The following is a 9,301-nucleotide window of genomic DNA, read 5'->3' on the forward strand; positions in this document are numbered from 1 at the left end:
GGAATTTAGAGTGGTGGATGACTGGGTTAACTTGTTGGTGGTTTGTGTAGAGGCTTTGATCATAGCCTCCAAACCCTTTTCTAAGACACTTAGACGTCTGTCATGATCAGAATTTGAAGGATTCACAGGTTGATGAGGATGAGGATGTTGAGTTGGAAAAGGTAGGTTAGCTTATTAAAAACTGTTTGATGAGTTGAATGGAACTGTGTTTTCCTTAGGGAATTGCTGGTTTGAAGCGGGAATGAAAGTTTGATTTCCGAAGGGATTTCCTTAATTCCATGCAAAAATAGGATGATTTCTCCAACCTGGATTATAGGTTGGAGAAAATGGATCATTTATAGGATGTTAGAATGCAGCGTTTATCTGTTCTAATGAATGGGGGTTCCTAGGAGAGGGCATTCCTCTGAAACGTGGGCAGGAAACTGACAGTTATGATAACATGTGGTAGAAACTTGATTAATTTGGGCTGGAGCTCGTTCCTTAATTTCTAAGGCTTCTAACCTTCGCAGAATTGTCGCCATCTTTGCTTTGGAGGTAATATTCAAATCTAAGGAAAGACCACTAGACTTAGGTTGGGGAACTGATGTAACTCTGTCATCACAGTGTTCCCACTAGATGGTTTTTTCGGACAGACTCTCTAGAAATTCCTAAGCTTCATTGGCGTTCTTTTTCATGAAATCTCCTTGGCACATGGATTCTAAGGAAGTCTTTGAAGAATAGTCCAATCCTTCATAGATTATTTAGCATAATCACCATTTCTCGAGTCCATGGTGAGGACATTAGATGAGAAGATCCTTAAACCTATCAAAGTACTTCCAGAATGGCTCTACCTGGACAATTTTAAAGTTTTGAATGTTGTTTCTAAGCTTTACCATTTTATGAATTGGAAAACATTTCTTGAGAAAAACGGTGATAAATTCATCCCAAGTTGAGATGGAATTTGTGGGCAAACTATACAACCATTTTTTTTACCTTGTCCTTGAGAGCAAACGGAATAAACCTGAGTTTGATCGCATCTTTAGTTAATTCTCTTATTTTAATCATAATACATACTTCCTCAAATTCTGATATGAAAATATAAGCATCTTCAGTTTCATTTCCAAGAAATTTGGGAAGCATGTTTATGTAGTGCGATCGAAGCTTAAAATTTGCTCCATTTGCTTCGGGCAGCCTAATGCAAGAAGGGATTACATTTCTAATGGGATAACACATATCTTAGAGAGCGGATTGATTAGCCATTTCTTCAATTGGTTCAACACAAATTAAACAATGAGTATTTGTTAGGTCTCATGTTATGAGCCTATATCTTCTAATCTTATTTTGATGATTATATACAATTCCTAATATTGTTTGTCTAGTGTTTATGTTTTCTTATTAGGTATTCTAGACAAACAATGAGTTAGAGGATGGATGGTATTGCGTCATAACGATCATATCAAATGGAGGTTGGCGGAAATAGTGGATTGAAGCAAATTCTTTCAAGTCTAAAAGCAGTTCCTAGCTTCATCTGCAAGTTTACCAAGAAGAGCTTATTGAAGATCAAGATCAAGCTTGGGTAATTTAGTTTAGGTTTTTATATTATGTGTGTTAGTACTTTAAGCTCAATCATATACACACATACACACTTTGGTTTTGTATATATATAGTTATATATATACATACATGTTTTGGTTTTATAAGTTTATACAAGAATGATTTTGTGAAAATATAGTTTTATTAGTTTATAGACTTAACAATCATAACATACATCTTTTATTAAGTCTATGAAATCAATTTATGAAGTTTCAAAACATGGTGTAGTCAAAATATCAAAATAAGTATGTTTCATTTTCATGTTTTGGACTATTTTGAAAAATAATGAGATTTCACATTTGGGAGATGTTTTTTGAAAACCAGTTTTTGTAGCATGTTTATTATCATGTTTACAATTATTTCCCAAAGTTTTACATTTTTGGAATTTATTTGATATTTTTAAACCCTGTTTTAAGTTGACATGTATTGTTTAAAACAGGCTGTGTGCATGTCTTGAGTCGACTCATGAACAGTGTTGAGTCGACTCATAATCTGTTGTGTAGTTTATATTTTATTTCTGATGAGTCGACTCATAACATCATGAGTCGACCCAGACAGGTTGAGTCGACTCATGCCTGTCATAAGTCGACTTATAAACTGTGCTGGAAAGTGTGTTTTGTTTCTGATGAGTCGACCCATGACTGTAGATACTAAAAAGTGTCAAGAAACAAAGGAGAGTTGAACCTCACTACAAGTACAACGAGGGTCGTCACAACGATGAACCTCAGCCTCAAGTCATGAAGTTTGTCTCAGTTAAATAGGACAAACAACACCTTACCCATCAAAAGACGAAGTTCACCTAGAAACGAAGTTCGTCATTGAAGACGAAGTTCGTCAAAATGAAGCCACAATTAAGCTCACCAAATATATAGCGAAGTGAACGAACCTCGTCAGGCGGACGAACCTCGTCAGACGGACAAACCTTATCTGGCAAACGAACCTTGTCAGGCGGACAAACCTCGTCTGGTAAACGAACTTCGTCAGGCACCGTTTCAAAGGGCTACATTAAATGAGGGTTAATGACCAATAATTCACCTCTTTAAGGAGAATTAATGATCACTAACTCATTCATTTAAATGGGAGTTAATGATCATTAACTCCCTCATTTAAAGGGAGTTAAAGCCTATTAACTCACTTCATAATACTCCCAAGCCTATAAATAGGCATGATCAACATGAAAGAAAGGGGGGAGGTTGAGAGCTAATGAAAAAAGCCTATCTCTCCTCCACTCTCATGGATCTTCATAGATCATTGGCTAATCATTTGGCCTTAGAACATTAAAGCTCATAACGAGCATGACGAGGGTCATTACAATGATGAACCTCGTCTCAAACAACAAAGCTTGTTGTAGCTCATAACGAGCATGACGAGGGTCATTACAATGATGAACCTCGTCTCAAACAACAAAGCTTGTTGTTGGAAACAAGATGTGAAGCTCGTCATTGGAAAACAACAAAGCTTGTTGTTGGAAACAAGATGTGAAGCTCGTCATTGGAAACGAGGTTCGAATCTCATCATTAGAAATGAGATTTGACATCAAAGACGAAGCTCATTATTAAAGAAGCTCACGAGGCTCACCACGCAGTGAGGCTCGACATCAAAGATGAGGCTCGCCATGCAACGAGGCTCGACATCAAGGATGAAGTTCGCCAACGCAGTGAAGTTCGTCACCCACATTAAATCAGGCTGTAGCGGCCACGAAGACCCAGTCAGCCACGTAGGCTAGATTCAAGGAGTCAGTTACGCTATGACTCCATAATTTTAGCGCATCAGTTACGCCCACGACTCCACGATTGTAGCACGTCGGTTACGTGCTCAAACTCCTAAAAATAGCCGCAAGCAGCTATGAAGGGGGTTGGTTGTTGATTAATTGGAGATTTAAAACTTGGACTTCAAGAAGCATCAGAGATCAAGGTTTCTGCATGTCGATTCGGAGTCCGAACCTCTATTCCAGCCGGCTAACAAATGTCAGAAACGCTAGCAATCTTGGTCAGATCGTCAACGGGAGGTAAGCTCGACTCAAGCATCGGGGGAAGCATCCTTTCGCCACCAAGAACCCACCTTAAAGAAAAGAGAAGCTGAATTAATCTTCTCTTTCTCTGTAATCAAGAGAGTGTGAGTGATTATAAGGGTTTCGTACCAAGTGATCGAACTTATTTCTTAAAACAAGAGAGTCAATCAACGCTTAAATTTTTTCGATCCTGCAATGACTTCATGAGTCGACCCATGCATGATGAGTCGACTCATGAATTTTATGAATCGACCCATAAGCTGTTTTTAGCCTATAACGACTAGGTTATGAGTCGACCCATGATTTTTATGAGTCGACCCATAAAGTGTCCGTTGCACAGTAACGACTATTTCCAGATTCTATTTTTGTGTGGGTTTTTGGTTATTTCCTTGGGGTTTTGACTGATGTCTTGGGTTGTTATAAATACCCCATTGCATTTACCTCTCCCACCTAACAAGAAGAAAAGTTTTAAAATAAGTTTAAAAAGAGTTTTAGTTTGTTCTAAGTGTTTGTTTACAAAATTAGTTTTGTGAAGATTGTTTTTACAAGAAGAGGAGATCAATTTCAGTTTGGGCTTTCAATCTTCCTATCCATCTCTCTTGTGATTAGAGAAGTATTTCTAAACTCATATCTCTAGCTTGTTTATGCTTTAATTGTTATATTCATATTTGCTAGATTTAATTAAGTTTATATTTGATTTTCTTATTGTTCGCACACACAACCATTGAGCTTAACTATTTTCACATATTGTACATTTGAGGTTGTGGTGAGTGTAACCTTGAGAGTGAGCTTACACTTAGTTCTCACCTTGTATTAGAGAACAAACATTGTATTTGTGCCTTCATTGTGAGATACACTTTGTAATATATTTGTACACCAAGAGAAGTGTGTGGTGAGAGACGGGGTCGTCCCAAGAGGAGTGGGGTAGGTGGTAATGCCTAGAGGTAGGTTGTAATTTCTAACACTTGAGGGAGACACGGGCTAGAGAGCAACACTTAGAGGGTGTAAAGTGTGATTGCAAGAGTGTGAATTGTAAAGTTTTCGGTGAATTAGAAAACCATAGTGTGAGGTGTAAACGTTATTCGGGTGAGTGTAGAAAACCCGGTTGTGATAGTAGAGTTCTCCTCGAGGTGAGGAGCGGAGACATAGGTCGTGGGGACCGAACTCCGTGATCATATCTTATGTTTGTGTTTGTCATTTGCGCACTATCACTTGTTTATTTACTCTTGTTCATATATCCTTGCATATATCAAATTGAATATAATATTGTTAGGATATATTTGTTAATTAATTTTAATCTGCATTAATATCTAATAAGATTAGCAATAACCCTATTCACCCTCTCTAGGGTACTTTCAATTGGTATCAGAGCTTGGTGCTCTTGATTTGAGGTCTAACCGCCTTGAGTTAAAGATCCATTGTTCTTATTATTATTGCTAATCTTGTTTTGATATTATTTATTTCTTGCTTGCACATATCATGGACATGCACGGTGCACCTAGTCTTGGTTATGCTATTAACATTGCTCCTAGAATCAGTAATTTCCCCTATGAACAATGGTGTGTTGGCCTTCTTGTTTTGATGATGTTTAACAAACAATTTACTTCTAATGTTGTTTATCTAGTATTTGTGTTTTCTTATTTATTGTAGACAAACAACGTTGTTGGAGGATGGATGGAATCGAGCCTTAACGATCATATCAAATGGAGGTTGGCGGAATTGTGGAGTGAAGCAACGTCAATTCAAGTTAAAGATCCAATTACAAGCTTCTTCCGCAAAGTTTACCAAGTCATGCTCATTGAAGACCTTCATCAAGCTTGGGTAAATTAGTTTTAGGTTTTATATTATGTGTGTTAGTACTTTAAGCTCAATCATATACACACATACACGCTTTGGTTTTGGTTTTGTATATATACAATTATATATATATATACATATATGTTTTTGGTTTAATAATTTTCGAGTTTATATATGAAACAAATGAATAAAATTGGAAAATACTATTTTGTTTCATGTTTATATACCTATATATGATTTCACCTTTAACAAGCTTATATTTAATGAAATCAGATTTAGTGTTTTTGAATATATTACATAGAATATGCAATTTTATAAAAATATTGTTTTTCTAGGTTATAGACTTCATAACAACATGTTATATCTTTTATCAAGTCTATACAATCATTTAATAAAGTTTCAAAATGTTGTTTAAGTCAAAATATCAAAATATCAAATTTTCAGGTTTTCATGTTTTTGAACTATTTTGTAAAATGATGATATTTTTCACTTGGGAGGTCCTTTCTGATAACCAGTCACTGTAGCATGTTTATTATCATGTCTACAATCATTCCCCAAAGTTTTACATTTTTTAGAATTTATTTGATAATTTTAAATTTTCGGTCGACCGAACCGGTCGACCGAACCTGAGGTCAAATGTTCACTGGGCGACAGAGAGTCTGTCGGTCGACACTGTCGGTCGACCGGTCCGGTCGACCGATGAAAATTTTCGGTCGACCGATGAATTTTCCGGTCGACCGACGAGGTCTTTTTCTGTTTCCAACGGCTAGTTTTTTGACCGTTGTTTTTTGTCTTTTGCTCACGTTTTTGGCTGAGTTGTGAGAGGGCATAAATACCCCATTGTCTTCAACTTTTAAGACCTAATAAGAGAGTTTTAAAACAAGTTTAAGAAAGATTTAATCAAGGGTTTAAGTTTGCTTTTAGTGTTTGTTTAAAAAGCTTTTAAGCATTTACAAGAGTTTGGTTTGTGGAGCAAATTTCACAAGAGCAAGTGGAGATCATCCTTGGTGTTTGAGCATTCATTCTTCTCCCTCTCTCTTGTCATCTATAGAGAAGTTTCCTTAAACTCAATTCTAGCATTTTATAAGTTTGTTCTTAATTTCATAAGCTAGATTTCATATTGAGTTTATATTGTTTTATCTCTTTGTTCACACACAACCTATTAAGCTTATTGTATTTACATTCATAGTATAATTTGGGGTTGTGGGTTTGTGACTAAGAGTTGTGCTTAATTGAGTTCTCACCTTGTTTAGAGAACAAATCATTTGATTTATATTGTGCTTATTGTGAGGATTCACTTGTAATACACTTGTACACCGAGAGAAGTGTGTGGTGAGAGACGGGGTCGAATCCAAGAGGAGTGGCGTCGGTTGACGTGCCTAGGGAGAGGTTGTAACCGAGCACTTGAGGAGGAGGACACGGGCTAGGACCAACACTTAGTGTGTGAGGTGTGATTACATAGTGATTGTATTGTGAGGTGTAAACGTTGTTCGGGTGAACGTAGAAAACCCGATTGTGATAGTGGAGATCTCCTCGAGGTGAGGAGCGGGGACGTAGGTCGTGGGGACCGAACCTCGTAAACATATCCTTTGTTTGTGATTGCTTTGGCGCACTTGTTTTTATATTCATATCTTACATCGCCATTGTGTATTGCTTGTTGATCATTTTGCCCTATCACATTTGTAGTTAATTTGTTTACCCCTCTTGTTAGTTTTATATCCTTGCACATACATTGTCTATATCTCTTTGTTAGGATATATCTTATTGTTTATATATCCTTGCATATATTTCTATCATATAGGATATATCACCTTGTGTATATTGCATATTCTTGCACATAACTCTTTGTATATCTATCTTGCAAGAATATATTTGTTAATTAGTTTTAATTGGCATTTAATCGGATTAGATTAGCATAAGACCCTAATCACCCCCCCTCTAGGGTCTAACAATTGGTATCAGAGCTTGGTGCTCTTTGATTTAAGGTCTAATCGCCTTGAGTTAAAGATCCAAGTTATCTTTTTGTGCTAATCTTATTTTGAGCTTTATTTGTATCTTGCTTGCCTTTTATATTATGGATATGCATGGTTTAGGTTATGCCATCAATATTGCTCCTAGATTAGATAATTTCCCCTATGCCCAATGGTGTGTTAGATTTAAACTTTTTGTTCAATCTAAACACTTTGATTTATGAGAAATTATAGATGATGTTTATATTGTGCCCACTTTGGAGAAATCCAAGTGGAATAAGAATGATCATCGTATGTTTACAATGAACAATATTTTGTTAGAATATTTACAAAATGCTTTTAATTCATCTATGTCTAACAAGTTTGTTCATTTTGATAGTGCTTACAAAGTTTGGAAATTTATAGAAGCACATCAAGGGGACTTGGAGGCGATCCAACAAGCTTTGGCGGATCCGGCTTCAAGTTCATGTGGAGCAACATGCACACGGCCACTAGGCGATAGCCCTAGTGAGGTTTGCGAGTTCGAACCCGATAATGATTTATCTAGTGATGAACTTGCTTGTGCTAGTGAAAAATTATTGCATGCCTATAACAAATTACAAAATGATTTTAATGATTTAAAAAGCAAGCATGATGTTTTAAAATCCGATCATGAGAAGCTAGTGTCCAAATTTGATGTCATTGAAAATGAAAATACTATGCTTAAAGAAAGCAATGACTTATTAAATTTGGAAAATGGAAATTTAATCTCATCTATTGCTAGCCTATCTCATGCTAAGATTGATGCCATGTTAGAAGTAGAGAACATAAAGAATGATACAGCTTCTTTTATAAATAACTATTTATGTTCTACTTCTAAAAATGCATATGTGCCTAAAAATGAAGATTTGAATCTTATGAAAAATAGTATTTCATCTTTAGATTCAACTTTGAAAATATGCATTAATAATCATAAGAGGCTTATGGACATGTGTGCCAAGACTAAGTCAAAATCATCCACTCATTATGCACACATGTATAGCAAAACTTATAAGTGTTCTATTTGCGGCCGTCAAGGTCATTTAGCTAAGTTTTGTTATGATGCACACAAACATAAGAATTCTAATGTTCCTTGTGCATCTCATATAGCTTCTTCATCTTGTACACTTACACATTCACATGCTCATTCTCACAAAGTTCATCATAAGCATGCTAGTGTGTTCAAGTGTGATTATTGTGGTCGTTTTGGTCATTTGGCCAAATATTGCTTTGATTTGAAAAGAAAATCTCATTTGACAAATGCTTCCAATAGACCACATGTTTTTAAATGTGATGTTTGTGGTAGGTTTGGACATCTTGCTAAATTTTGTTTTGATATACAAAAAGCTTCTAAATTGCAATATGTTCCAAATAGACCATTGTTTAAGAATGTTTCTCATTTGCAAAATAATTTTAAAAGAAAATCTTTATTTGCAAATGATTCCCGTGCACGAGCTAATGGTCCACAAAAACAAATGGATCTCTTTCATTGCACAAATTGCAATCGGAAGGGTCATTTGAATGAATATTGTTTTGACCATGTTAGTGCACCATATGTGCCTAAGAGGGTTCATAACCCTAAGGCTTTGAGCTTTAATGATAGGGGTCATGTCCCTAAATCTTTTGGTACCAAGAGTTCTTGGGTACCAAAACAAATTTAAATTTTAAACCAAGAATTTTAGTATTCTTATTTTTCCTTTTTCTTGGTTATTTGAAAATTATGCTTTGAAACTTTTTATGAAAACAAATTTTCTTTGGTCAAATTCTTATGTTTTCATAATTCCTAGTTTTGATTTTGATGAGAGGTTTGTATTTATATAACCCTCCGGATTTATTGGGTGTTTATTCCCAAATCATGTTTACCGGATGCTAAAATGTTCATATGGGTTAATACTAACTCAAGAGCTAGATAGAGTTGCCTCTCTTGATTTTT

Source organism: Asparagus officinalis, chromosome 10 (genome assembly GCF_001876935.1).
Source record: "Asparagus officinalis chromosome 10, Aspof.V1, whole genome shotgun sequence".
Classification (NCBI taxonomy): domain Eukaryota; kingdom Viridiplantae; phylum Streptophyta; class Magnoliopsida; order Asparagales; family Asparagaceae; genus Asparagus; species Asparagus officinalis.